The sequence below is a fragment of the Oncorhynchus gorbuscha genome, linkage group LG03 (assembly GCF_021184085.1).
Source record: "Oncorhynchus gorbuscha isolate QuinsamMale2020 ecotype Even-year linkage group LG03, OgorEven_v1.0, whole genome shotgun sequence".
NCBI lineage: Eukaryota > Metazoa > Chordata > Actinopteri > Salmoniformes > Salmonidae > Oncorhynchus > Oncorhynchus gorbuscha.
This window is the reverse complement of record NC_060175.1, coordinates 48473303-48500835: the sequence shown is the minus strand read 5'-3', so window position 1 is coordinate 48500835 and position 27533 is coordinate 48473303. Positions and strand designations below refer to the sequence as shown.

The window sequence follows — 27533 nt, the reverse complement described above, 5'->3', positions numbered from 1 at the left end:
AGATTTTTTTTTTTACACCTCCACAAGTTTGGTTCATTCTTGGGATGAAGGTACCACGTTCATCTGTACAAACAATAGTACGCAAGTATAAACACCATGGGACAACGCAGCCGTCATACCGCTTAGGAATGAGACGGGTTCTGTCTCCTAGAGATGAATATAGTTTGGTGCGAAAAGTGCAAATCAATCCCAGAACAACAGCAAAGGACCTTGTGAAGATGCTGGAGGAAACAGGTACAAAAGTATCTATATCCACAGTAAAACGAGTTCTATAGCGCCATAAGCTGAAAGACCGCTCAGCAAGGAAGAATCCACTTCTCCATAACTGCCATAAAAAAGCCAGACTACGGTTTGCAACTGCACATGGGGACAAAGATCATACTTTTTGGAGAAATGTCCTCTTGTCTGACGAAACAGAAATAGAACTGTTTGGCCATAATGACCATTGTTATGTTTAGAGGAAATACAAAAATTTGCGGGCAGAACTGAAACAGTGTGTGCGAGCAAGGAGGCCTACAAACCTGATTCAGTTACACCAGCTCTGTCAGGAGGAATCACCCAACTTATTGTGGGAAGCTTGTGGAAGGCTACCCGAAACGTTTGACCCAAGTTAAACAATTTAAAGGCAATGCTACCAAATACTAATTGAGTGTATGTAAACCTCTGACCCACTGGGAATGTGATGAAAGAAATAAAAGCTGAAATAAATCATTCTCTCTACTATTATTCTGACATTTCACATTCTTAAAATAGAGTGGTGATTTAAACTGACCTAAGACAGGGATTCTTTACTTGGATTAAATGTCAGGAATTGTGAAAAACTGAGTTGAAATGTATTTGGCTTAGGTGTATGTAAACGTCCGACTTCAACTGTATGTGTATGTAATTCCTTAAACATCCTGTGTTGTGTGATTAATCTTTTACCAGGTACTGCAGGAATGTCTATCAATGGCATGCCAATCTTTTTGTGGGGAATTACACTGGTCAATCAAAACATCTATAAAGTATTCATTTTAAAGTACAAATAGCACTCACTTTAGATTAGGGACTGCAAAAATACTTTACTAATGATTAGTAAATGGTTTATTAATGTAGGAGTAAGGATAAATAAATGATGAACACACAATTTGTTAATGCCTTATGAATGGTTTGTAATGGACCCTTCAAATAAAGTGTTACCGAACATAATAACCCTCTAATTTGTATCTTCTCTCTGTTTGTACTGTCTCTTCAGCTGAGGAAATTACAAATGAATCCCAATCGCATTTCGGCCACTGCTTCTGTACTGCTGTGGCTACAACACTGGACCATGGACGTGTGCTACTGTGCCTGTTCAACAATAGATCTTTCCAACAGTGAATCTTTCAATCAGGAATGCTGGACTCTGGCTTTGTCTATTCTGGGACACTTTGAACCCACCCCCCTCTATGCACTCATACAAGGCACCATCTCCTCCTCTGCTCCTCTGGACTGAAGGTCAGGTCCACTGGGGCCAGAATTTGAGAGGCACCGTCCTAATAATAAGACTCATAACGTTCATAGACTAAAGCACACTAGTAGTTTTCCTTTCACATTTAGCACAGTAGAGTTCTCTGGAGTTGAGATATTTCACGTTCACAATATGGAGTACTGGCAATGTGCCATTATCTTTGCATAAGTCATTTGTGACCACCTTGTGTCGACATTATGACAGAACACCAATATAACTTGTTACCAAAATATTACTGCGTTGCTATTTCATCAATACATTGCTCAGACATCTTCAGTGTCAGTATCTTCCGCGTAGAGAATGTAGATGTACTGTCCGCCACCATGTTCAAACAGAGAGCCGTTTGTCTCTATTAATATTGTGTGATGTATTTATAGAGCATGTTTAATGTCACACAGACGGGCTCCTGAAATAATCTCTTCTCAGGTTGCATCCTCCTGTGGCCACACACAATGGCAGACACCCCTGTTGGCTCCTCACAACAAAGAAGCCGCCTGGGCAATTACTGAGGGACAGAGTGAGCACATGGGCATCTCATTCACTTCCTGTTGCGCTGTGCAGACTTGAGATTTTCAGGAACTTTTATTATAGAGAATAAGATAACACTTGGTATTTTCATTGAGGACAAAAGTGACACTAGGCAGGTTTTAGTCTCAACAAATAGATTTAACAAGCTACTACATATAATGGATAAGTGTGAAGTATTTTGTAAAATATACCGGACAATTGCATTCACAGGCAATAATATCTGTAAATAACTGTGAATAAACTATTTAATAATAGTAAACTATTAGTTAACCCTTGTGTAATAAGACAGTTATTTAGAATATATTTCAGGATGACACTTTATAGACCTATCTGCTCACAACGGTATTTGAACTTTTTAAACCACTTTTGTTTACAATATCGTGGGCAACTAAAACGGATTATCAGTCAAATCTATTGTGTTTCAGTCTAGTTAGAGGCAATTACGTATTGTCATTCTGCATGGTTGTCGACTAGATAGTGGTTCCACAGCTGACAGTGACACCAAAGTTTATAAAAGCAGTTCAAACGTATTATAATTATGTTTACCCCTTCACAATGTGTACCCTACATAAATTGTTACTGTAAAAATAGCCAGCTTGAGATAAAAACCTTGCTTTCCTTTTGTGTCAATTGAGACACGCGGTCACGACCAATAGGCGATGGAGGAGGTGGCATATGCTAATTAGGGATTAAGCTACTCTGACCGTGACCTTGAGAAAGACAATAAAAAGCGCACACACTGTTCCAAATAGTCATCCCGTTGCAGGACCCTGTTTTGAGGTCAGTTTACAACGTAAACTCGTCTGTTTTTTGCTTTTTTTTACATCATTACACGCCTTTACGCACCAGTGTAAACCCATGTGTGTTTTTTATACAATCATTTTTTTAAATTATTGCTGAAAAAAATGTATTTTGCTATTTCTCTGCTGCCTAAACTGTGTTGTCATCTATTGTCAAGAATGGATTTACTCACTAAATTACGCACGAATCGTAAATGTTGTTCTTTGAGTTTGTCCAAACTTAACTTTTTATGAATGAAGAAAAAGTTGACTCACTTAAATGTGAACAGTAATAAGAAAACAAAAGAATGCAAAGTAAATGTTCCTCTCTTTTCCAAGGAGTTTGAGAAATCGTCTGTCCTGTCGGTGCTTCGTCGGCGTGTGGAGTTGCCATTGCGGTCATGTCCCGCGTTGATGCGAATGAGTTCGGAGAGGCTGGTCCTTTTCTATGCAAAACTGACCTGGAGTTGCTGGCTGCGAAGACCATCGCGTTTGATGGTAAAAGCGAGCATGGGTTCCAGACGTAAAGGAGGCTTACATTGAGGTTAAGATCAACGAGCTCAACGGAGACCAAGTCATCGCTGAGACCAACGTTAGTAGGGTGAGTGTTGCGCTCAGGGATTTGACACAACCATTTACTCAGGGTTAGAAGATATGACTACCTCCTCACTGTGCAAAAGCTGTTTGAATCAACGTTGTTTCCGCGTCTTTAATATATATTGATGACGTTGAATCAATGTGGGAAAACTGATTGGATTTGCAAAAAGTCATCAACATAAGGGAATTTCGTTTTTTTCCCCACCCACCTTTTAACCTAAGTCAAATAACATGTAATGTTTTGTTGATTTCACTTTAGTTGACAACTCAACTAAATGTAAATCAAAACTAGAAGTTGAACTGGCATCTGTGCCCAGTGGGTCATTTCTTTGCAGGTTTTTATAGATAGTTAAATACTAAATAAATAATTAAATACTCATAATAAATATAATATAATAATTTATTCTGATACGTTATTATTAATAGTTTTTAAGAATAAATGGATTATAGGTTTGTAGTGACTGAATATGATATGACAACAGAACCAGAATATATATGACCACCGTTTTCCTTGTCCAAGGCCCCAGTCTCACTGCCGCCTCTTCCTACTTCCTCTCCCCAACTCCAGTCTCTTATAGTGTAGCAGGAGTATATCCAGCAGATACATCCTCCTAAGTTTGACAGGATAGAGGATATGGCCATGCTGACACAGCTCAACGAGGCCTCTGTGCTCTTCAACCTGCGCGGGCGCTACACCGCATGGATGATCTACGTGAGTGACCCCACAGGGGCAATGGTGGGGTGGGACAGTTGTTCCATGCACTTCCTGGGATCCTTGAGTAGCCAGAACCACAAGTCAGTCTGTTTTAGGCCATATGAAATGAGACTGTCAGTTAGTGCTCCTCATCCTTCTATTATTGCTCAGTTGGGTCTTTTGGGGAACAACTTGATTTAACAGTATGTCAAAGGTGTTGAAACTATAGCCCAGGTATGATGAATTGCCTTATTCAACTCTCTCTCCACAGACTTACTCTGGGCTGTTCTGTGTGACAGTGAACCCATGCAAATGGCTGCCTGTCTGCACCTCCCCTGTTGTCGCTGCCTACAAAGTCAAGCGCCGTGCAGAGGTCCCGCCCCACGTCTACGCCATCACAGACAACGCCTACAATGACATGCTGCGCAGTGAGTCACTCAGCACAAATAATACTCACACTCCTCCATGTTGTCAGAAACCTGATGCTTGCCACTAGAAGTCATGATAGTGCACACAAACACCAGACAGTAATGGAATATGACATGAGTTAAGTAGAGCTTCACCAAAATACAAGTTGACGTAGTGCTACTACTATTACACAAGCCTTTTCTAACAGTTCACTCTTTATGATATCTACACAGATCGCGAGAATCAGTCCATGCTCATCACATAAGTAAAAACCCAAATCCATCTCAGAAAACTGCTCTAATCATTGCTCTAATCATTGTGATACCCTACCTAGTCTGCTGTTGTTTCATTACACTACTAGCAAAAACAAGAAGAACAACTTGTAATGTTGGCCTTGGAGTGTGACTGTTTGAGGTTGTGGACAGGTGTCTTTTATATAACAAGTTAAACAGGTGCCATTAATACAGGTAATGAGTGGAGGACAGAGGAGCCTCTTAAAGAAGAAATTACAGGTCTGTGAGAGCCAGAAATCTTGCTTGTAGGTGACCAAATACTTATTTTCCACCATAATTTGCAAATAAATTCATTAAAAATCCTACAATGTGACTTTCTGGATTTTTTTCTTCTAATTTTGTCTGTCATAGTTGAAGTGTACCTATGATGACAATTACAGGCCTTTCTCATCTTTTTAAGTGGGAGAACTTGCACAATTGGTGGCTGACTAAATACTTTTTTGCCCCACTGTATATAAAACATTATGATTATTACTAACAACAGCAGATTAAACAAATGTTGGCTAAGGGATCGGTAGAATAAGTTTAGAGGGTGTAATACAATACTTTGTAATATTAATCTACAATTTATGTTCTTAACACTGGGCAACATGGGCCTGGGAGGCTCACAGGGATACTGGTTTCTACAGTACTCCACCAAATATAACAATTTTCAACTTAATGCTTCTTGTAATTCCCCACAAATGTGTTTTTTTTTAAAGCATAAATTCACTCAAATTAAGCTTAATAACTGCAAAGTGTTCTCTCTGCCTCATGGAAAAACATGTTGAATTGCAGGATATTATCTTTAAAGCTGCAACAACAAAAAACCTCTGACACTTGACTAAATGTGTAGAATTGCTGGAAATTCACTTGAAAAAAGCAACATTTTCTCTCTGTTGCTAAGTGGCTGGCCTTTAAAATGTTCCTTCCAAAGGTCTGAGACTTGGTTTGTCCGGCAATGCCCTGCCGAAGTCAAAGTAAAACTCTTCGTATGCTATTTCTATCTCACTTGAGTTATGTTCTGATTATGAGGGGGTCCCTGATGACTTTGCTGTCACAAATGGGGTCCCGGTCTCTAAAAAGTTTGAGAACCCCTGTGCTCGACTGTCACAGATTACGCACATCCATCCTCCCTGACCAACCTTCCTATTTTCATGTTTGTCTTAAGTAACGAGACCATTAGGAAGTATCACACGTCTTGGAGGTGCTCAGAAATATGTAAAGTATATTTTGTATTGTTCTCAGGCCAGGCTTGATCAACTCCAGTGTGATCCACAAAAGCAGTTCTGTCTAGTTGGGACTCAGTGTTAGTCCTGTACTTGTCTTGCTTCTCTGCTAGGGCACCTTGGAGGACCAGATCATTGAGGCTAACCCTGCCATGGAGGCATTTGGCAATGCCAAAACGCTGAGGAACGACAACTCGTCCCGTTTTGTGAGTATCCAAAATGAATGAAAGCTTTTGAAAAATGGATGGCAATCGCATAAATGAGTTGGTTGATTATACTCCATCTGCTTTATGTGATTGTTACTGTTTACTCTACAGGGCAAGTTCATCAGGATCCACTTTGGGCCCACAGGGAAACTAGCCTCTACAGATATTGATATATGTGAGTACCATTAAAAAGCAAAGTGGGATGAGCTCATAACACCTGCATAAAGAGCACAACTCTGCACACAAGTTTCAGAGTGTGTTGAAATTAAAGATATGCCCATTCTTTCTCTCCTTTAGATCTTCTGGAAAAATACAGAGTGACATTTCAGCAGCCTGGAGAGAAGCTACCATATCTGCTACCAGATCATGTCCCAGAAGAAACCAGAACTTCTGGGTAAATTAGGATGAAATTCAATACTACCCAGAAAGTGTTAGTGTTAGGTGATCCAATTGCATGGGTTTTGATTGACAAAGATTGTCTCCACCACAGACATACTGCTGGTGTCCACCAACCCGTACGACTACCACTTCTGCTCTCATGGCGTGACCAATGTGGAGAACATGTACGATGGAGGGGAGCTCATGGCCACCGATGTAAGAGCTCTTACTCTGCTATTCCTTACTGCTAGACCAACTATCAGTAAGGAATTTGTCAAATGTACTTGCTCCATTGATCAGCCTTGGTGAGTCATGACATCACTTCCCCTGGTTTCTCCACAGCATGCCATGGATATCCTGGGGTTTACTCCTATTGAGAAGTATAGCTGCTATAAGATAGTGGGAGCAATCATGCATTTCGGCAACATGAAGTTCAAGCAGAAGCAACGCGATGAGCAGGCAGAGGATGATGGCACTGAAAGTAAGGGGGACTACCAATTTGAGATTTTGCATAAAAGTGGACTGTATAAGACTAATAATCAAGAGCAGATCAGGACCAATTCCATTGTAGCCTCCAACCAAGTGTGTTATGCGTATGTTTCATCATGTATATGTCCTGTGTGTTTGTCCAGGTGCTGACAAAGCCTCCTAACTGATGGGAGTCAGTTCAGCTGATCTCATCAAGGGGCTCCTGCACCCTAGGGTGAAGGTGGGGAACGAGTATGTGGTGAAGGGATAGAGCGTCGAACAGGTGAGGAGGACTCACCACCGCACAGTCAGGACACAGCACTCAACAGCATCTGTACAGCTACAAATATTCAGTTTTCTTGAAGTGAATTCAGCTTAATTTGTGATAATTTAGCTCAGTACTGCGCATGTCTGCAGGGATTCTTAATCCTCTATTGGTCAATATATTCAGCAGACTCTAGAAACTGGTCTCCAAGCAAGTGTGTGTGTGTGTGTGTGTGTGTGTGTGTGTGTGTGTGTGTGTGTGTGTGTGTGTGTGTGTGTGTGTGTGTGTGTGTGTGTGTGTGTGTGTGTGTGTGTGTGTGTGTGTGTGTGTGTGTGTGTGTGTGTGTGTGTGTGTGTGTGTGTGTGTGTTTTAACTATTCCGTCGGAGCTCTGGCCAAAGCCACTTACTATATGTATGTTCAAATGGCTGGTGGGACGTATCAACAAGACCCTGTACACATCCCTGCCTTGCCAGTTCTTTATCGGAGTGCTGGATATAGCTGGCTTTGAGATCTTTGATGTGTCTTTCCTTCCAACAATTTTCACAGAATGTTTTAATTCACTCTCTTCCTGGATCTTAAACAGATTTTTGTGTGTGGTCTGTAAATATCAACATTCTTTTCCAGCTTCATTTCACAAGACTAAAATCTGAAGTGCTTCTTGCATTCTTACAATCTGAGGCTTTTATCCCACTCAATATACTTTTTCATAACCCCTGTCCCTCTTTCATTTCGGCTCAACAGCTTTGAGCAGCTATGCCTCAACTTCACCAATGAGAAACTGCAACAGTATTTCAACCACCACATGTTCATCCTGGAGCAGGAGGAGTACGAACGGGAGGGCATTGAGTGGACCTTTATAGACTTTGGACTCATACAGGCTGGCATTGACCTCATAGAGAAGGTATGTGGAGCTACCACTTCTCAAAGACATTGCATTAACATTAGAAATTAACAAGAACTTCCCACCTCGGATGAGGTATTGAACCCAATGATGTGTTTGCTTGCCAGTATGTTTCATGACAGGATCCTGCATGTGTGTTTGTTCCTGCAGAATTTGTATGTATTGTATTATATTTGATTGCATGATCCATCTCAGATTCAATACATGTATGTTTAGTTGAGCTTTGTTTCTTCTGACCCTGGGGATCATGTATGTTCCCCAAGGCTACAGACAACAGCTTTAAAGCCAAGATGTACGACAACCACATTGGAAAGTCAGCTAACTTCCAGAAACCGGGGCCGATAAGAACCACTTTGAGCTGATGCACTACCCTGGAGTGGTAAGTGTGTATGAATGGTATAATATTACAATACAATTGAAACAAACCGATAACTTGACAATCATGAATATATATATATACAACACAGAAAGTAGAAAAGGAAACAAACGTTTCATTTTTCACTTACACATTTCATTCGGATTTATTGGCAGTAGTTAGAGCAACTTTTAGCCACATGAGATTCTCAATCAATATCAATATCCTTAGTGATATTCACTCAAAACCGAGTAGGATTTGAAAGTATTGTGATATGTCCTTTCCATACCCCTCTTTCCAGAAAACGATGTGTCCTCCTAATTATCGTGTAGTGTATGTGAAAGTATTATCTAGAAAGTATGTTAACGGTTGACTTCATCCTGACACCCCAGGTACCATACAACATCATTGGGTGGCTGGACAAAAACAAAGACCTGTTGAATGAGACGGTGGTGGTGGGCTTCCAGAAGTCCTCCAACAAGCTGCTGTCGTGCCTCTATGAAAACTATGTTGGCCCTGACTCAGACCAAAAGACTGGAGGAAAGGAGAAGAGGAAGAAGGCTGCCTCTTTCCAGACCATGTCACACCTGTATGAGGTGAGAGTGACAATTTGCTCTATCAACAAAATGCTGGATAAATTGACAATATCACAAGCTAATCTAATGAGATCCAGCTGGATTATACTTTACCTACTGTAGTAGACAGTAAAACTATACAAGTCATTATGGTGTAATAAACAAACAGAAAGGATATCGCTAGTTAGGCAGTGAAGCTGCATCAACATTGAGAGATCATCTATCCTGTGCTGAGAAGGAGACAGTTAAGACTTGCAGTGATGTTTAGGGAAATGATCACATGAACATCACTTTAAGTCTGTGCTGGCTCCATTCTCATAAACATCGCACACTGTATCCTCCCTGAAGTCAATGGAAGAGCTACAGCTGTGCACCATAACTGAAAGAGTGAGGGAGAATTTGTTTTCATAAACTGCTGCAATAACTTAGATATTTGCTGACGTTGTAAACGCTGAACCTACATTGAGCAACATTGCCATCGTCAATGCTAGCTTAGGTTTTCATTCTCTCCATCCGTTATGTGCGCTTCTCTGTCTGCAGGAGAACCTGAACAAACTGATGACTAACCTTCGCTCCACTCAGCCACACTTTGTGCGTTGCCTTATCCCCAACGAGACCAAGACCCAAGGTACAGTGCAACACTCAACTGAGATCCAAGGGAGTCGGAGTGCCAAAGAAATCTGAGGAACATCTTGTTTACTGTAAGTGCTCCAGAGAGCATCCTCTACTCTGATTGATTACCTCCTCTCCCCCGGTCCTCTGCAGGGATCATGGATTCCTTCATGGTGCTGCACTAGCTTCGCTGTAACGGTGTGCTGGAGGGCATTAGGATATGCAGGAAGGGATTTCCAAACAGCATCATATACGCAGAGTTCAAACAGCGGTGAGTGTGATAACACACATTAATTCCCACAACACACACATAAAAAAAATGAATCATACAATACAATGTTGTTGTTTTTTTACTAACAGCTATCACATCCTGAACCCACATGCCTTCCCCAATGATACGTTTGTGGACAGCAGGAAAGCAACAGAGAAACTGCTCCAGAATATGATGACCAGGAAGTAAGGGACCGTGGCTTCATTTGATTTGATCCTTTCAAGTGCTCTAGTAGAGTACCTAAATGAAGTCAGGTGTACTTATGATCTGAGAGTATTTGGCCAACATTTAAACCCAGAGAGAGGTTTTATCATGGCATTTTTTTGGAACCATCCATAGTAAGATAAAGACATCAGCATAAACAAACCAACTCCTCCACCAGTTGCTTCCTCCAACAGGTTCAATAGTAATATGATCAGTTGCTCCCTTTCAGTTTGTGATATATTATAACTTAGTGCTCCCATGGTGTAGTACAGGGCTATTCAACTATATTCTTATGTGGGCCAGAAAAAAGGTTTATTGCAGGGGGGCCGGACAATTTTTCACATTCTTTGGAAGAACTGTAAAAAAGCAACGCAGAACTACCAATAAAGCACATTTCTTAAAATTAATCGTCACTAAAAGTAGTTAGGAAAGGAGGAGGGCGCTCAACCAACGTGAGTCGAGGGTGCAACCCCCGAATTTGATCGTCATTGATAAGGAAAAGGAGCAAACGCTCGCTCACCAAAACTAAGCATCTTAATAAATGACACAAAGACATATTCAAATCAGGTAATGCCAAAGTCCTGTCGGAAGGGAGTTTAAAGCTTTGAATTCATTTCCTTTTGTCATTAGGTGCACTTTTAGTCACACTCCTACCGAGTCCTACGAGTCTCAGAGAGGGAAACAGAATGCACGTACCTACGTGTTCCTTGGGGTCATATCTTTCAGGAATGGGGTCATAATATTTTGTAGCTTAAACTGTGGCTAGATCCAAATTCATATGAAGAAAAAGTAAATCGACACGCCAGAGGTGCTAGAAACCCCTAAAGAAAATGCTAGAAAAACAACACTAGAAACAACCACTTGTCGTTTTGGTACTGAACGTCCAATTTGTGCACGGAATTTTTTGCAGAGCTTTTATTAAATGTTCAGAATTGATCAAAGGGCGAGTATAAATTAATACACGGGCTGGATCTGGCCCGCGGGCCGCTAGTTGAATAGTCCTGGTCTAGTATGTGTGGTATGCAAGGGCAATGTTAGCGGCGTGTGTGAGGCGTGTGCTTGTCCATGTATGGTTACCCTGCATGTGTGTGGCCCCCACGGTAATATTGACCCCATTACCTCCCTCACACACACTCCTCCCCACCCGTCCCGGCCCCTCTCCCCTCTCTGCTCTCCCTAAATTAAACAATGCTGACGGTGTCCTTAGAGCCAGGTGGCGACATGTGCCAAGTGGCAGCTGCTAGGGCCCACCCTAAAAATACAACCCCCCGCCTACCCCGTGGCCCTTGGCCTCTTTTGTCCCAGGCGCCTGCAGTTCTAAGTAAGCACATAGATGGAATATGTGGTGGGTGACAGATGATTAAAGGCCGCTGTTTGATAGAGGGCTTTAGTTTCTAAATAAACACATAGACACTCACCTTTGAGAGGCAGAGCATGGAGTCATGTCAGAAATGCAATCATACTCATACCACAGCCACCTCCCCATTCACTCTGCTACCCCCGACACCCTGCCTGACCATGGCCCTGTACTCACTCAGGCACACATTCACAACTCTGACAGGAAGTGCCTGACCAAGTTGTAAAAATGTCTTGTATCTAAAATAATTATTCAGCTGTCCCAATAGGAGAACCCTTTTTGGTTCCAGGTAGAACCCTTTTTGGTTCCAAAACCACAGGCTTAAGATTTTCCGAATAAGGATAATATAATAATATCCTTTTGGGTTCCATGTAGAACCAAAATGGGTTCTCCAAAGGGTTCTCCTATAACCCCTTTAGGTTCTAGATAGCACTTTTTTTCAAATAGTGTAGTTGAAGATGTCTAGGGGTGTGAGACGCCATCGTTATTTTGGAAATCTTCAGCCTTTGGTTGATCCAAGACATTAAACATGTCATGAGGGATGCCAGATTGCATAATTATTCCAGTTTTAATTTGCCTAACAATAAAGGAACTCATAATTATGATGAGACGGCCTAGGTCAATTACAAGCTGTGGTGAGTTTCTAACCAGTCATTTTCACTTGATCAAAAAATACAGTTTACTTATATATGTGTGGTAATTGTTCATTTAGTAGGAACGGTAGAGAGATCCTCAAAGTATAAGACAAAGATAAACCTCAAGGTAAATTTGATATTTTCTAATTTAAGAAAGAAAGAACTTCTTTGAGCCACACAGCTAAGCAGGTATAGGCGCTGAGGATTTCCAACTCAGCAGAATTCTGCGAAGGCTCAGCACAGCTGTGAATGCAATAACATGAGGGTGTTTTTCCACATTTTGTTACGTTACTGCTTATTCTAAAATTGATTACATCTACACACAATACCCCATAATGATGAAGCAAAACATGTACAAAAATTGTAAAACAGAAATACCTTATTTAGACCCTTTGCTATGAGACTCAAAATTGAGATCAGGTGCATGCTGTTTCCATTGATCATCATTGAGATGTTTCTACAACTTGATTGGAGTCCACCTATCTATAAAAGGTCCCGCAGTTTACAGTGCATGTCAGATCAAAAACCAAGCCATGAGGTCGAAGGAATTGTCCGTAGAGCTCCGGGACAGGATTGTGTCGAGGCACAGAGGGTACCCAAAAATGTCTGCAGCATTGAAGATCACCAAGAACACAGGGGCCTCCATCATTCTTAAATGGAAGAAGTTTGGAACCACCAATACTCTTCCTAGACCTGGCCGCCCGGCCAAACTGAGCAACCGGGGGAGGAGGCCCTTGGTCAGGGAGGTGACCAAGAACCCGATGGTCATTCTGACAGTACTCCAGAGTTCTTCTGTTGAGATGGGAGAATTTTCCAGAAGGACAACCATCTCTGCAACACTCCACCAATCAGGCCTTTATGGTAGAGTGGCCAGACAGAAGCCACTCCTCAGTAAAAAAGCACATGACAGCCCGCTTGGAGTTTACCAAAAGGCACCTAAGGACTTTCAGACCATGAGATTCTCTGGTCTGTTGAAACCAAGATGGAACTCTTTGGCCTGAATGCCAAGCGTCATGTCTGGAGGAAACCTGGCACCATCCCTACGGTAAAGCATGGTGGTGGCAGCATCATACTGTGGGCATGTTTTTCAGCGGCAGGGATTGAGAGACTAGTCAGGGTTGAGGGAAAGATGAACGGAACAAAGTACAGAGAGATCCTTGATGAAAACCTGCTCCAGAGTGCTCAGGACCTCAGACTGGACAATGACCCTAAGCACACAGCCAAGACAATGCAGGAGTGGTTTCAGGACAAGGCTCTGAATGTCCTTGAGTGGCCGAGCCAGAGCACGGACATGAACCCGATCGAAATAGCTGTGCAGCGATGCTCCCCATCCAACCTGACAGAGCTTGAGAGGATCTGCAGAGAAGAATGGGAGAAACTCTCAAAATACAGGTGTGCCAATCTTGTAGCGTCATACCCAAGAAGACTTGAGGATGTAATCACTGCCAAGTTGCTTCAACATAGTACTGAGTAAAATGTCAGAATAAATGTGATATTTCAGTTGTTTTTAAAAATAAATTTGCTAAACTTTCTGAAAACCTGTTTTTGTCATTATGGGGTATTGTGTGTAGAATGAAAAACGATTTGATCAATTTTAGAATAAGGTTGTAATGTAACAAAATGTGGAAAAAGGGAAGGGACCTGAATACTTCCCAAATGCACTGTAAATGGGGTCTTCTACATCTCTAAAAATAGCAGCATGGGGTGATGGTTGAAGTTGAATAGCTAGTACCTGTGATGATATTTAAAATATTGAAGTCCAGAAGCTCATCATTTTGGAGCAAGACCAGAACGTGTGTGTGAGGTTAGCAGGAGACTGGGCCCAACGTCCACACTTGTCATCGAAGTCAGGGTATATCTCTGCTACTCTAGACTTGCTCATATGAACTCGATGGAGCAACTTAAACTGGTTGAGTCCAAGTCGAGCACAGGAAGAAGACGGAAAAAGCCCTAATTCTGACCTCTACTTACTTCCTGTATCCAGGGAGGCTCTGGTGATCATCCAGTGGAACATCCGGACCTTCAACACGGTGAAGCACTGGCAATGCATGATATTCTTCTTCAAGATCAAGCCTCTGCTAAAGAGCGCCACCACAGAGAAGGAGATGGCCACTCTGAAGGAGGAGTAGGCCAGGCTGAAGGAGGCCCTGGAGAAGTTATAGGTAAAACGTAAAGAGCTGGAGAAGAAGCAGTTCAATCTGATCCACCTCTCTCTGGAGCTACAGGCAGTAAGTTCCCACAGACTGACGGCGATGCACGCATTTACTACCTCCTACAGCATGGTACCATTAGGGCTCCAATGTCACCTCACATTTCTCCCTCTCTCTCTTCCTGCAGGAGTAGGAAAACCTCGCGGATGCGGAGGACGGCTGTGACCTCCTGATCAAGGCTAAGATCCAGCAGGAGGCCAAGGTCAAAGAGATGATGGAGAGGCTGGAGGACGAGGAGGGGATGAACGCCTGCGTGCTCGCCAAGAAACGCAAGCTAGAGGACGAGTGTGCTGAGCTGAAGAAAGACATTGATGACATAGAGATAACCATGACCAAGGTGGAGAAGGAGAAACACGCCACTGAGAATAGGGTGAGGAGACTCGAGGAACACAGAGAAGGAGATCAGACCAGACAGTCACAGAGAGGGAGAGGACACTGAACCACAGATGTCATAGTCCTCTTGTCCTTTAAAGTGAGAGATTTAAGAGATTCCTCCTAATTTTAGATGATACAAACAGTGGTAGTATAGTCCTGACTTAATGTAATTCATTAATCAAGTCAACGTCAATACTCCATCCAACTGAAACGTCTGAAAAAAATCAAACTTTAGCAATCTAATATTGGTGAATATGTGCAGATGAGAATGCGATGTGCATAGCTGAGTTCCTGAAGTCATCGTATCACTTGTCTCCTCTTCTTCAGGTGAAGAATCAGATTGAGGAGATGTCAGCTCTGAATGAGATCGTCCTGAAGCTGACCAAGGAGAAGAAGGCCCTGCATGAGGGCCACCAGCAGACACTGGACAACTTGCAGGCCGAGGAGTACAACACACTGTCCAAGGCAAAGGTCAACACAATGTCCAAGGCAAAGGTCAACACACTGTCCAAGGCAAAGATCAAGCTAGAACAGCAAGTGGACGATGTGAGTTTACGCACAAGGAACTACAATCCATATCCAACCTGACTAAAACGAAAATAGATATAAATTAAGGGAAATACATTTTTGTTTTGATTACATTGCCTTTTTTTACAGCCACCTAATCTTTGACATTCTCCGTACTCTTTCCCAAATCAGTTGGAAGGTTCTTTGGAGCGAGAGAAGAACATGCGCATGGACCTGGAACGGGTCAAGCACAAGCTGGAGGCAGACCTTAAGCTGTCCATGGAGTCTGTCATGGACCTAGAGAATAACAAGCAGCAACTTGAAGAGAAGCTGAAAAAGTGAGAACAATCTATTTGATTGAAGTCTGAACAACTGATCAGTTCCATGATTATTGATCAAATATGAATGTTCTTTCAAATCAGGAAGGACTTTGAGATTAACCACACTAGTACTAAGATTGAGGATGAACAAGCCTTGACCATTCAGCTCCAGAAAAAGATCAAGGAGTTACAGGTATGAATGGAATACTGGGTCTGGAAATAGTAACAGCAATTTCTGGTTAATATAATACAATACTATCACATTTCTCAGTACATTACAAAGATCACAGACCACAAGCTGAATGCGTCCATTGATCTCTACGTCTATGCCCATATCTTCTCCCAGGCTCGTATCGAGGAGCTGGAGTCTGACCGGGAATCCCGGGCCAAGGTGGAGAAACAGCATGGGCGACGTGGCCAGGGAGCTGGAGGAGCTCAGCGAGCGGCTGGAGGAGGCCGGGGACGCCACCTCCGCTCAGATCCAAATGAACAAGAAGCACGAGTCAGACATCCTGAAGATTCAGCGGGATCTGGAGGAGACCATGCTGCATCATGAGGCTACGGCAGCCGCACTGAGGAAGAAACATGCCGACAACGGAGCCGAGCTGCGGGAGCAGATCGACAGCCTGCAGCGCATCAAACAGAAGCTGGAGAAAGAGAGGGGCGAGGCCAAGATGGAGGTGGACGACCAAGCGTCCAACGTGGAGCAGCTCTCTAAGAGCAAGGTAGAGAGAACACTCACACTGGTACTATTTCAGCTGATTCCACTTGGATTTCCAGGCTAAAGATGTGCCGTCTCTGTGAGGACCAAATGAACGAGGCCAAGGGCAAGGTGGAGGAGCTCCAGAGGCAGCTCAATGACACCAACACCCAGAGAGCCTGCGCTCAGGCCAACAGTGGTGAGGCCCTGTCCTAGAGCATTATAGAGACAATGTGTAAAGCCAAGGGTTTAGTTTTAAAAAAGACTTCCCTGTCTGATCTCCCACTCTGTCCCCCACCCCTGTAGCTGAGTTCGGCAGAAAGCTGGAGGAGCGGGAGGCCCTGGTCACTCAGCTGCAGCGCACCAAGTACTCATTTAGTCAAAATGCTGGGGAGCTCAAGAAGCAGCTGGAGGAGGACAATAAGGTTAGAGGCAGTTCTAGGGCCAGTCAGAAGCCCCATACTGTAGTGGAGTGCTGATGCCAGCATCAGTCTGGTATCTTAATGACAATGTATAAACATCTCAATATCATAGCCCACTTAAGCCTAGTGTTCACTACACGATTTTGGCACCAATTTAGCTGTCCCAGGCAAGTTTTTGAAATCGGAGACAAAATCTCCATGTCGTTGCCTACTCGGGTCGCGCGGCCGTCACCGACGCTCGTTTATTATAAGCGGGTTAGAGACGCAATCGGAAGGCTATATTTTCAAACGCAATCGGCACAAAATATGCAATGCTTTTGTAGTGTGAGCTGTGCAATGACATGTTTTGAGAACGGTGATCAGCAATAGCCAATGACAGCTTGCCAGAGAAGCGCTCAGAGAGTTGATGATGTTGTTTTGCATCACCCAGATTGTGTAGACTCACGAGCAGGAGCAATGATCACTAGTATGTGTTTGTACTTGCCTTTAACCAAAGCGTTGAATCGTTACAGCGCTGAAGTTCACAAGCAATGTTATTCAATTCAAAATGTTGGCTAGAAATTTCAACATTGTATGGCAAACGTGAATGTCTGACTGAAAACTTTTATGAGGCTGCTTTGAGCCACAGCTCGTTCTAGTTACATTAACAATCTAATCACATCATCATATATAGATGGTTTAATGTGGGCATCACTATGTTGGCAAGACAAAAAAACTACAGGAAAGACAATCATTTAATGTGAGAGGAACAGCGATGTTCGGGTTTTTAAAATGTTGTGTAGTGTAGTGTACACCCAGCATTAGTTGGTGTGCTTAACAGTACGACTCTCCACTGTCATTGTCTTCAGGCAAGGAATGCACTGGCCCGTGCTCTCCAGTCCTCCCGCCACGACTGTGACCTGCTGAGAGAGCAGTATGACAAGGAGCAGGAGGCCAAGTATGAGCTGCAGCAGGGCCTGTCCAAGGCCAACGCTGAGGTGGCCCAGTGGAGGACCAAGTATGAGACAGACGCCATCCAAAGGACAGAGCAGCTGGAGGAGGCAAAGTGAGTGAGGCATCTAAGGTCTACATACAGTGACAATGACTCTTCACTCTCATCTATGTTTTAAACCCTGGCATAGTAACTAAAAGAGTGACATCTAATTAACGTGAGATGATGTATCTATTCAACAGGAAGAAGCTGGTGACACGTTTGCAGGAGGCTGAGGAGTCTGTGGAGGCGTCCAACGCCCAAGTGCTCCTCCCTGGAGATGACCAAGCACTGGCTGCAGACAGAGACAGAGGACCTAGTGATGGACCTGGAGCGCTCCAGCACTGCAGCTGCCGCCCTTGACAAGAAGCAGCGCAACTTCGATAAGGTCAGCAATTTGAGATTATCATGGGGAATGCAAATTACATGCTGTCAACTTGATGTTGCTGAGTAAGGAACTCAAGTGAATGACCTCGGTGGAAGAAATTGAAATTTAAGTTGTTTTGAACCTAAACGTTATCCAGCCAGGGGCAATGGAATTGCTAATGAGGTGTATTACTGATTTCAGGCGCTGGCTAAGTGGAGGCAGAAGTATGAGGAGTGCCAGTGTGAGCTGGAGAGCTCTCAGAAGGAGTCCAGCAGCCTGAGCACAGAGCTGTTCAAGCTGAAGAACTCCTACGAAGAGGCCCTAGACCACCTGGACACCACCAAGAGAGAGAACAAGAACCTCCAAGGTACGACCACATCTCTTCAGACTCATTCAATTTAAAGTTAGCTACGTGACTCATTGACCCTTCAGATCATTTGCCTGCTGGGTTATGTCAATAGCGTGCTGTACCGAACACAGGCCTTTTCTTTTCTTCCTTTGTATATTTTCTTCCTCCTACATTTGTATAGTTATGACACATTGATTTGATTGAGGAGATAACGGAGAGGGACATAGCAGTCCCACAGTCTGGGTTTGAACACATGGCTCCAGGGGCGACGTGTGGTCTGGGGGGTTGGCAGCACTACTGCTAGACAAGCTCCCGGCACTACTACTGAACACTCTCTGTCTCCTCTATAACCTCAGGACCTGCGGCTGGAGCTGGATGAGACGCTGCACCAGAACGAGGAGCTGAAGGAGCAGACGGCGGTGACGGAGCGCAGGAACAGCCTGCTGACTGCAGAGGTGGAGGAGCTCCGAGCCCTGCTGGAGCAGAACGACTGTGCACGCAAACTGGCCGAGCTGCTGGAGTCCACCGAGAGGGTTCACCTGCTGCACTTAAAAGAACACAGGGCGCATCAACCAGAAAAAGAAGCTGGAGAGTGACCTGTCTATGCTGTCCACTGAGTTGGACGAGGCTTCGCACGAGTGCCACAATGAAGAGGAGAAAGCCAAGCTGGCGTAAGGGAGAGAGCCAGAAACCCAGGCTAGACTTACTTGTGTGTCTAGTTTAAAATTAAATTAATTTCCGATTACAAATCAATCAATCAAATGTATTTATAAAGCCATTTTTACATCAGCCGAACCACAAACAGAAAGAAATGTGGTTAGGAAAAACTCCCTAGAAAGGCCAGAACCTAGGAAGAAACCTAGAGAGGAACCAGGCTCTGAGGGGTGGCCAGTCCTCTTCTGGCTGTGCCGGGTAGAGATTATAACAGAACATGGCCAAGATGTTCAAACGTTCATAGATGACCAACCGGGTCAAATAATAATAATCACAGTGGTTGTAGAGGGTGCAACAGGTCACCACCTCAGGAGTAAATGTCAGTTGGCTTTTCATAGCCGATCATTCAGAGTTAGAGACAGCAGATGCGGTAGAGACAGAGAGAGAGAGAGTCGAAAACAGCATGTCCGGCGAACAGGTCAGGGTTTTATAGCCGCAGGCAGAAGAGTTTAAATATATGAGAGAGAGAGAGAGAGAGAGAGAGAGAGAGAGAGAGAGAGAGAGAGAGAGAGAGAGAGAGAGAGAGAGAGAGAGAGAGAGAGAGAGAGAGAGAGAGAGAGAGAGAGAGAGAGAGAGAGAGAGAGAGAGAGAGAGAGAGAGAGAGAGAGAGAGAGAGAGAGAGAGAGAGAGAGAGAGAGAGAGAGAGAGAGAGAGAGAGAGAGAGAGAGAGAGAGAGAGAGAGAGAGAGAGAGAGAGAGAGAGAGAGAGAGAGAGAGAGAGAGAGAGAGAGAGAGAGAGAGAGAGAGAGAGAGAGAAGCCCTCCGAAACAAACTATTACAGCATAATTACTGCAATAGATCCTGGAACCATATTACAGGTCAAACTCTTCTCTCTGTCATTGTCCATTCAGCCATGATGGCTGAGGAGTTAAAGAAGGAGCAGGACACCAGCTCTCACCTGGAGAGGATGAAGAAAAACATGGAGCACACCACCAAGGACCTGCAGCTCTGCCTGGATGAGGCTGAGCAGATCGCCCTCAAGGGTGGCAAGAAACAGATCCAGAAACTGGAGAGCAAGGTGAGAGTCCAGAGAGCACACCCTTTTCTCATTCACCATCTGTTCATTAGGAGAGTGCAAAGTAAGTAGATTGTTGACTCAATTAGCATGCTCTGGGTTTTGCTTTACCAATTTAGGCCGTACCCATTTTAACAGTCCTGTAAAGACTGTAAAAATGGGACCCGTTGTGTCTCTGCTTAGCACTCAGCATTGGGGGAAAGGCCCTGCGATAGACCTGCGTTCTATCCAGGGGGTGTACTTGTACATCATGCTGCCTCGCGCTACAGAAACAGAAGATAAGCTGCTGCTTCTATGAGCCGCTCCAGTTTGACAGGTTGGCGTTTATTTGGATGAATCTTATCCTGGTGGCAGAGCTGAGCGATTTCCACTAGATGGGCCTGTCATGCAGGTGAAAGAGGACCCAAAAGCGACTTGGCGAAAACAGAGTCTTTAATCCAGTAAAGTAAATACAATCAAAAAACACAACTTTGACTCGAAATGACGAGGACAAACTGGAGACTCGATCTTGAACAGCAGGTGAACAGCAGGTTGCCTCGGGAAGGCACTAGAACCAAACAGACTCAGACACCTGCTCACCACGCAGCATCTGAGGAAAACACGACACGACAGGGCGATACACAAGCACAGCACGGTGAATTCTAGACAAGGAACCGACAGGGCAGAAACGAATAACAAGGAGAGAAATAGGGACTCTAATCAGGGAAAAGGATCGGGAACAGGTGTGGGAAGACTAAATGATTGATTAGGGGAATAGGAACAGCTGGGAGCAGGAACGGAACGATAGAGAGAAGAGAGAGCGGGAGAGTGAGAGAGGGAGGGGGAGAGAGAGGGATAGAAAGAGGGAAAGAACCTAATAAGACCAGCAGAGGGAAACGAATAGAAGGAGAAGAACAGGGACAAGGCATGATAATCAATGACAAAACATGACAGTACCCCCCACTCACCGAGCGCCTCCTGGCGCACTCGAGGAGGAATCCTGGCGGCAACGGAGGAAATCATCAATGAGTGAACGGTCCAGCACGTCCCGAGACGGAACCCAACTCCTCTCCTCAGGACCGTAACCCTCCCAATCCACTAAGTATTGGTGACCCCGTCCCCGAGAACGCATGTCCATGATCTTATGTACCTTGTAAATAGGTGCGCTCTCGACAAGGACGGGAGGGGGGAGGGAAGACGAACGGGAGTGCGAAGAAAGGGCTTGACACAGGAGACATGGAAGACAGGATGGACGCGACGAAGATGTCGCGGAAGAAGCAGTCGCACAGCGACAGGATTGACGACCTGGGAGACACGGAACGGACCAATGAACCGCGGAGTCAACTTACGAGAAGCTGTCGTAAGAGGAAGGTTGCGAGTGGAAAGCCACACTCTCTGGCCGCAACAATACCTTGGACTCTTAATCCTGCGTTTATTGGCGGCTCTCACAGTCTGTGCCCTGTAACGGCAAAGTGCAGACCTCACCCTCCTCCAGGTGCGCTCACAACGTTGGACAAACGCTTGAGCGGAGGGAACGCTGGACTCGGCAAGCTGGGATGAGAACAGAGGAGGCTGGTAACCCAGACTACTCTGAAACGGAGATAACCCGGTAGCAGACGAAGGAAGCGAATTGTGAGCGTATTCTGCCCAGGGAGCTGTTCTGCCCAAGACGCAGGGTTTCTGAAAGAAAGGCTGCGTAGTATGCGACCAATCGTCTGATTGGCCCTCTCTGCTTGACCGTTAGACTGGGGATGAAACCCGGAAGAGAGACTGACGGACGCACCAATCAAACGACAGAACTCCCTCCAAAACTGTGACGTGAATTGCGGGCCTCTGTCTGAAACGGCGTCTAACGGGAGGCCATGAATTCTGAATACATTCTCGATAATGATTTGTGCCGTCTCCTTAGCGGAAGGAAGTTTAGCGAGGGGAATGAAATGTGCCGCCTTAGAGAACCTATCGACAACCGTAAGAATCACAGTCTTCCCCGCAGACAAAGGCAGACCGGTAATGAAGTCTAGGGCGATGTGAGACCATGGTCGAGAAGGAATGGGGAGCGGTCTGAGACGACCGGCAGGAGGAGAGTTACCCGACTTAGTCTGCGCGCAGTCCGAACAAGCAGCCACGAAACGGCGCGTGTCACGCTCCTGAGTCGGCCACCAAAAGCGCTGGCGAATAGACGCAAGAGTGCCTCGAACACCGGGATGACCAGCTAACTTGGCAGAGTGAGCCCACTGAAGAACAGCCAGACGAGTGGAAACAGGAACGAAAAGGAGGTTACTAGGACAAGCGCGCGGCGACGCAGTGTGCGTGAGTGCTTGCTTAACCTGTCTTTCAATTCCCCAGACTGTTAACCCGACAACACGCCCATAAGGAAGAATCCCCTCGGGATCAGTAGAAGCCACAGAAGAACTAAACAGACGGGATAAGGCATCAGGCTTGGTGTTCTTGCTACCCGGACGGTAAGAAATCACAAACTCGAAACGAGCGAAAAACAACGCCCAACGAGCTTGACGGGCATTAAGTCGTTTGGCAGAACGGATGTACTCAAGGTTCTTATGGTCTGTCCAAACGACAAAAGGAACGGTCGCCCCCTCCAACCACTGTCGCCATTCGCCTAGGGCTAAGCGGATGGCGAGCAGTTCACGGTTACCCACATCATAGTTGCGCTCAGATGGCGACAGGCGATGAGAAAAATAAGCGCAAGGATGAACCTTATCGTCAGACTGGAAGCGCTGGGATAGAATGGCTCCCACGCCTACCTCTGAAGCGTCAACCTCGACAATGAATTGTCTAGTGACGTCAGGAGTAACGAGGATAGGAGCGGACGTAAAACGTTCTTTTAGAAGATCAAAAGCTCCCTGGGCGGAACCGGACCACTTAAAACACGTCTTGACAGAAGTAAGAGCTGTGAGAGGGGCAGCAACTTGACCGAAATTACGAATGAAACGCCGATAGAAATTAGCGAAACCTAAAAAGCGCTGCAACTCGACACGTGACCTTGGAACGGGCCAATCACTGACAGCTTGGACCTTAGCGGAATCCATCTGAATGCCTTCAGCGGAAATAACGGAACCGAGAAAAGTAACGGAGGAGACATGAAAAGAGCACTTCTCAGCCTTTACGTAGAGACAATTCTCTAAAAGGCGCTGTAGAACACGTCGAACGTGCTGAACATGAATCTCGAGTGACGGAGAAAAAATCAGGATATCGTCAAGATAGACAAAAACAAAGATGTTCAGCATGTCTCTCAGAACATCATTAACTAATGCCTGAAAAACAGCTGGCGCATTGGCGAGACCAAACGGCAGAACCCGGTACTCAAAATGCCCTAACGGAGTGTTAAACGCCGTTTTCCACTCGTCCCCCTCTCTGATGCGCACGAGATGGTAAGCGTTACGAAGGTCCAACTTAGTAAAGCACCTGGCTCCCTGCAGAATCTCGAAGGCTGATGACATAAGGGGAAGCGGATAACGATTCTTAACCGTTATGTCATTCAGCCCTCGATAATCCACGCAGGGGCGCAGAGTACCGTCCTTCTTCTTAACAAAAAGAACCCCGCCCCGGCCGGAGAGGAAGAAGGCACTATGGTACCGGCGTCAAGAGACACAGACAAATAATCCTCGAGAGCCTTACGTTCGGGAGCCGACAGAGAGTATAGTCTACCCCGAGGAGGAGTGGTCCCCGGAAGGAGATCAATACTACAATCATACGACCGGTGAGGAGGAAGGGAGTTGGCTCGGGACCGACTGAAGACCGTGCGCAGATCATGATATTCCTCCGGCACTCCTGTCAAATCGCCAGGTTCCTCCTGAGAAGTAGGGACAGAAGAAACGGGAGGGATGGCAGACATTAAACACTTCACATGACAAGAAACGTTCCAGGATAGGATAGAATTACTAGACCAATTAATAGAAGGATTATGACATACTAGCCAGGGATGACCCAAAACAACAGGTGTAAACGGTGAACGAAAAATCAAAAAAGAAATAGTCTCACTGTGGTTACCAGATACTGTGAGGGTTAAAGGTAGTGTCTCAAATCTGATACTGGGAAGATGACTACCATCTAAGGCGAACATGGGCGTAGGCTTCTCTAACTCTCTGAAAGGAATGTCATGTTTCCGAACCCATGCTTCGTCCATGAAACAACCCTCAGCCCCAGAGTCTATCAAGGCACTACATGTAGCACCCGAACCGGTCCAGCGTAGATGGACCGACAAAGTAGTACAGGATTTTGATGGAGAGACTTGAGTAGTTGCGCTCACCTGTAGCCCTCCGCTTACTGATGAGCTCTGGCTTTTACTGGACATGAATTAACAAAATGTCCAGCAACTCCGCAATAGAGGCACAGGCGGTTGGTGATCCTCCGTTCCCTCTCCTTAGTCGAGATGCGAATCCCTCCCAGCTGCATGGGCTCAGTCTCTGAGCCAGAGGAGGGAGATGGTTGCGATGCGGAGCAGGGAAACACCGTTGATGCGAGCTCTCTTCCACGAGCCCGGTGACGAAGATCTACCCATCGTTCTATGCGGATGGCGAGAGCAATCAAAGAGTCCACATCTGAAGGAACCTCCCGGGAGAGAATCTCATCCTTAACCACTGCGTGGAGTCCCTCCAGAAAACGAGCGAGCAGCGCCGGCTCGTTCCACTCACTAGAGGCAGCAAGAGTGCGAAACTCAATAGAATAATCCGTTATGGACCGTTCACCTTGGCATAGGGAAGCCAGGGCCCTAGAAGCCTCCCTACCAAAAACTGAACGGTCAAAAACCCGAATCATCTCCTCTTTAAAGTTCTGGTACTTGTTAGAGCAATCAGCCCTTGCCTCCCAGATAGCTGTGCCCCATTCTCGAGCCCGGCCAGTAAGGAGTGAAATGACGTAAGCAACCCGAGCTCTCTCTCTAGAGTATGTGTTGGGTTGGAGAGAGAACACAATCTCACACTGCGTGAGAAAGGAGCGGCACTCAGTGGGCTGCCCGGAGTAGCAAGGTGGGTTATTAACCCTAGGTTCTGGAGGCTCGGCAGGCCAGGAAGTAACAGGTGGCACGAGACGAAGACTCTGGAACTGTCCAGAGAGGTCGGAAACCTGAGCGGCCAGGTTCTCCACGGCATGGCGAGCAGCAGACAATTCCTGCTCGTGTCTGCCGAGCATGGCTCCTTGGATCTCGACGGCAGTGTAACGAGCGTCTGAAGTCGCTGGGTCCATTCCTTGGTCGGTTCCTTCTGTCATGCAGGTGAAAGAGGACCCAAAAGCGACTTGGCGAAAACAGAGTCTTTAATCCAGTAAAGTAAATACAATCAAAAAACACAACTTTGACTCGAAATGACGAGGACAAACTGGAGACTCGATCTTGAACAGCAGGTGAACAGCAGGTTGCCTCGGGAAGGCACTAGAACCAAACAGACTCAGACACCTGCTCACCACGCAGCATCTGAGGAAAACACGACACGACAGGGCGATACACAAGCACAGCACGGTGAATTCTAGACAAGGAACCGACAGGGCAGAAACGAATAACAAGGAGAGAAATAGGGACTCTAATCAGGGAAAAGGATCGGGAACAGGTGTGGGAAGACTAAATGATTGATTAGGGGAATAGGAACAGCTGGGAGCAGGAACGGAACGATAGAGAGAAGAGAGAGCGGGAGAGTGAGAGAGGGAGGGGGAGAGAGAGGGATAGAAAGAGGGAAAGAACCTAATAAGACCAGCAGAGGGAAACGAATAGAAGGAGAAGAACAGGGACAAGGCATGATAATCAATGACAAAACATGACAGGGCCAGCGTCAAAGTCAAATTTGTCTATTTACCGAAAAATAAATGTAAACAAAAATGTAATTTTTGGTCTTATTTTAAGGTCAGGCATGAGGTTAAAGGTGTGTTTACTGTTAGGGTTAGGTTTAAAATCAGATTTTATGACTTTGTGGCTGTGCCAGGTAGTGACTACCCTTCAGAGCTGCCTCCAGTACATGAGTCTTCCCAATAAATGGCAACCTGCCAAGGCTTGTGCAAGGCTACTTCATTTACTTGGTTAAAGTTGTTTCACCAATATTGGACGGTGAGTGTAGATCAGTGATCTGATAGTCTCCCATCAACAGGTGAAAGAGCTGGAGAATGAGCTGGAGTCTGACCAGAAGAGGAGCCAGGGTTCCAGAAGGGAGTCCGCAAGTATGAGAGGATGATCAAAGAGCTCACCTACCAGGTACTGAAACATACCACATGATTATATGCACTGTTTATTGAAAGAGCTGCCTGGCCTGTCAGGTGTTGTGATGTGATGTAGTGCGTCATGCTGCCCTCTGCTGTTTGTGTTTGTCCTTGCAGACAGAGGAGGACAGTAAGAACCTGGCCCGTTCTCAGGAGCTCATTGACAAGCTGCAGGCCAAGGTGAAGAGCTACAAGAGGCAGGCTGAGGAAGCGGTAAGTCCCCCACAACATTTCAAGTTTTCATTTCAACTGTTGTGTTATTGTATGAAATGTGGGTCTGTTTCCAAATGGCCTACAGTGGCATGATCTAGTTCCCTGCTCTCTGTCTTCTCCTCTCAGGAGGAACAAGCCAACTCCAACCTGGCCAAGTTCAGGAAGATCCAGCATGATCTGGACAATGCAGAGGGCCGATGCCACTGTCAACAAGCTCTGTGTTCGCACTCGGGACCAAGGGCCCAAGGTCAGTACTACACTTCATGGACGATACCAGTAAATTGTGATATCACATAACATGGTCTTCTCCGGAGTATTTATTCCCATGCCCTCAGTATTATCGGTGGTTGTTACTGAAACATACTGTGTTTCTCTTGTGTGTTTCAGCTCGCAGAGTAATCCAGAGGATAACTGCCAAACCAAAGATATCACAGCCAGCCAGCTGCAGCAGTTGTGGTGTGACTGTGGGAGTGCAATACAGACCCAATAAAGACTTCTAAAAACACTTATAGTACAATTTGTCTCACCAGATAGGTGCAGTGAAAGGTGTGGTTTTACAGCAGCGGTGTCAACTCATTCCATGGAGGGCCTAGTGCAGGGTTTCTCAAACTAGCAAGCTTTGATCATTTGAATCCGCTGTGTAGTGTTAGGGCAAAAACCAAAAGGTGCACCCCTTGGGGTTCCAAGTACTGAGTTTGGGAAACACCATAGTAGTAGGGTGCCTATTAAGGTTAAGTGCCTTTGCTCATGGGTACAGACAGTTTGAAAAAAAATATATTGTCGGCTCAGGTATTCAAACCAGCGACCTTTTGGTTACTGGTCCAACGTTGTAACCGTAGGCTTCCTACCGCCCACATTACTATCGGCAGTTAGTGTGGTACGTGGAGATGCAGTGAGTAATGGATGGTAGTGGTCAACGCATGGAATCGTCAGTAAATTACAAGAGAATTTACACCCAGTGTTCTGTG

At 45.3% G+C, this 27533-nt stretch overlaps 1 pseudogene; it reads left to right on the top strand.

Moving 5' to 3' along the window:
- The first annotated feature begins 2733 nt into the window (after positions 1–2733).
- LOC124017073 lies at positions 2734–27070 on the top strand (annotated as a pseudogene).
- Positions 27071–27533: the final 463 nt, after the last annotated feature.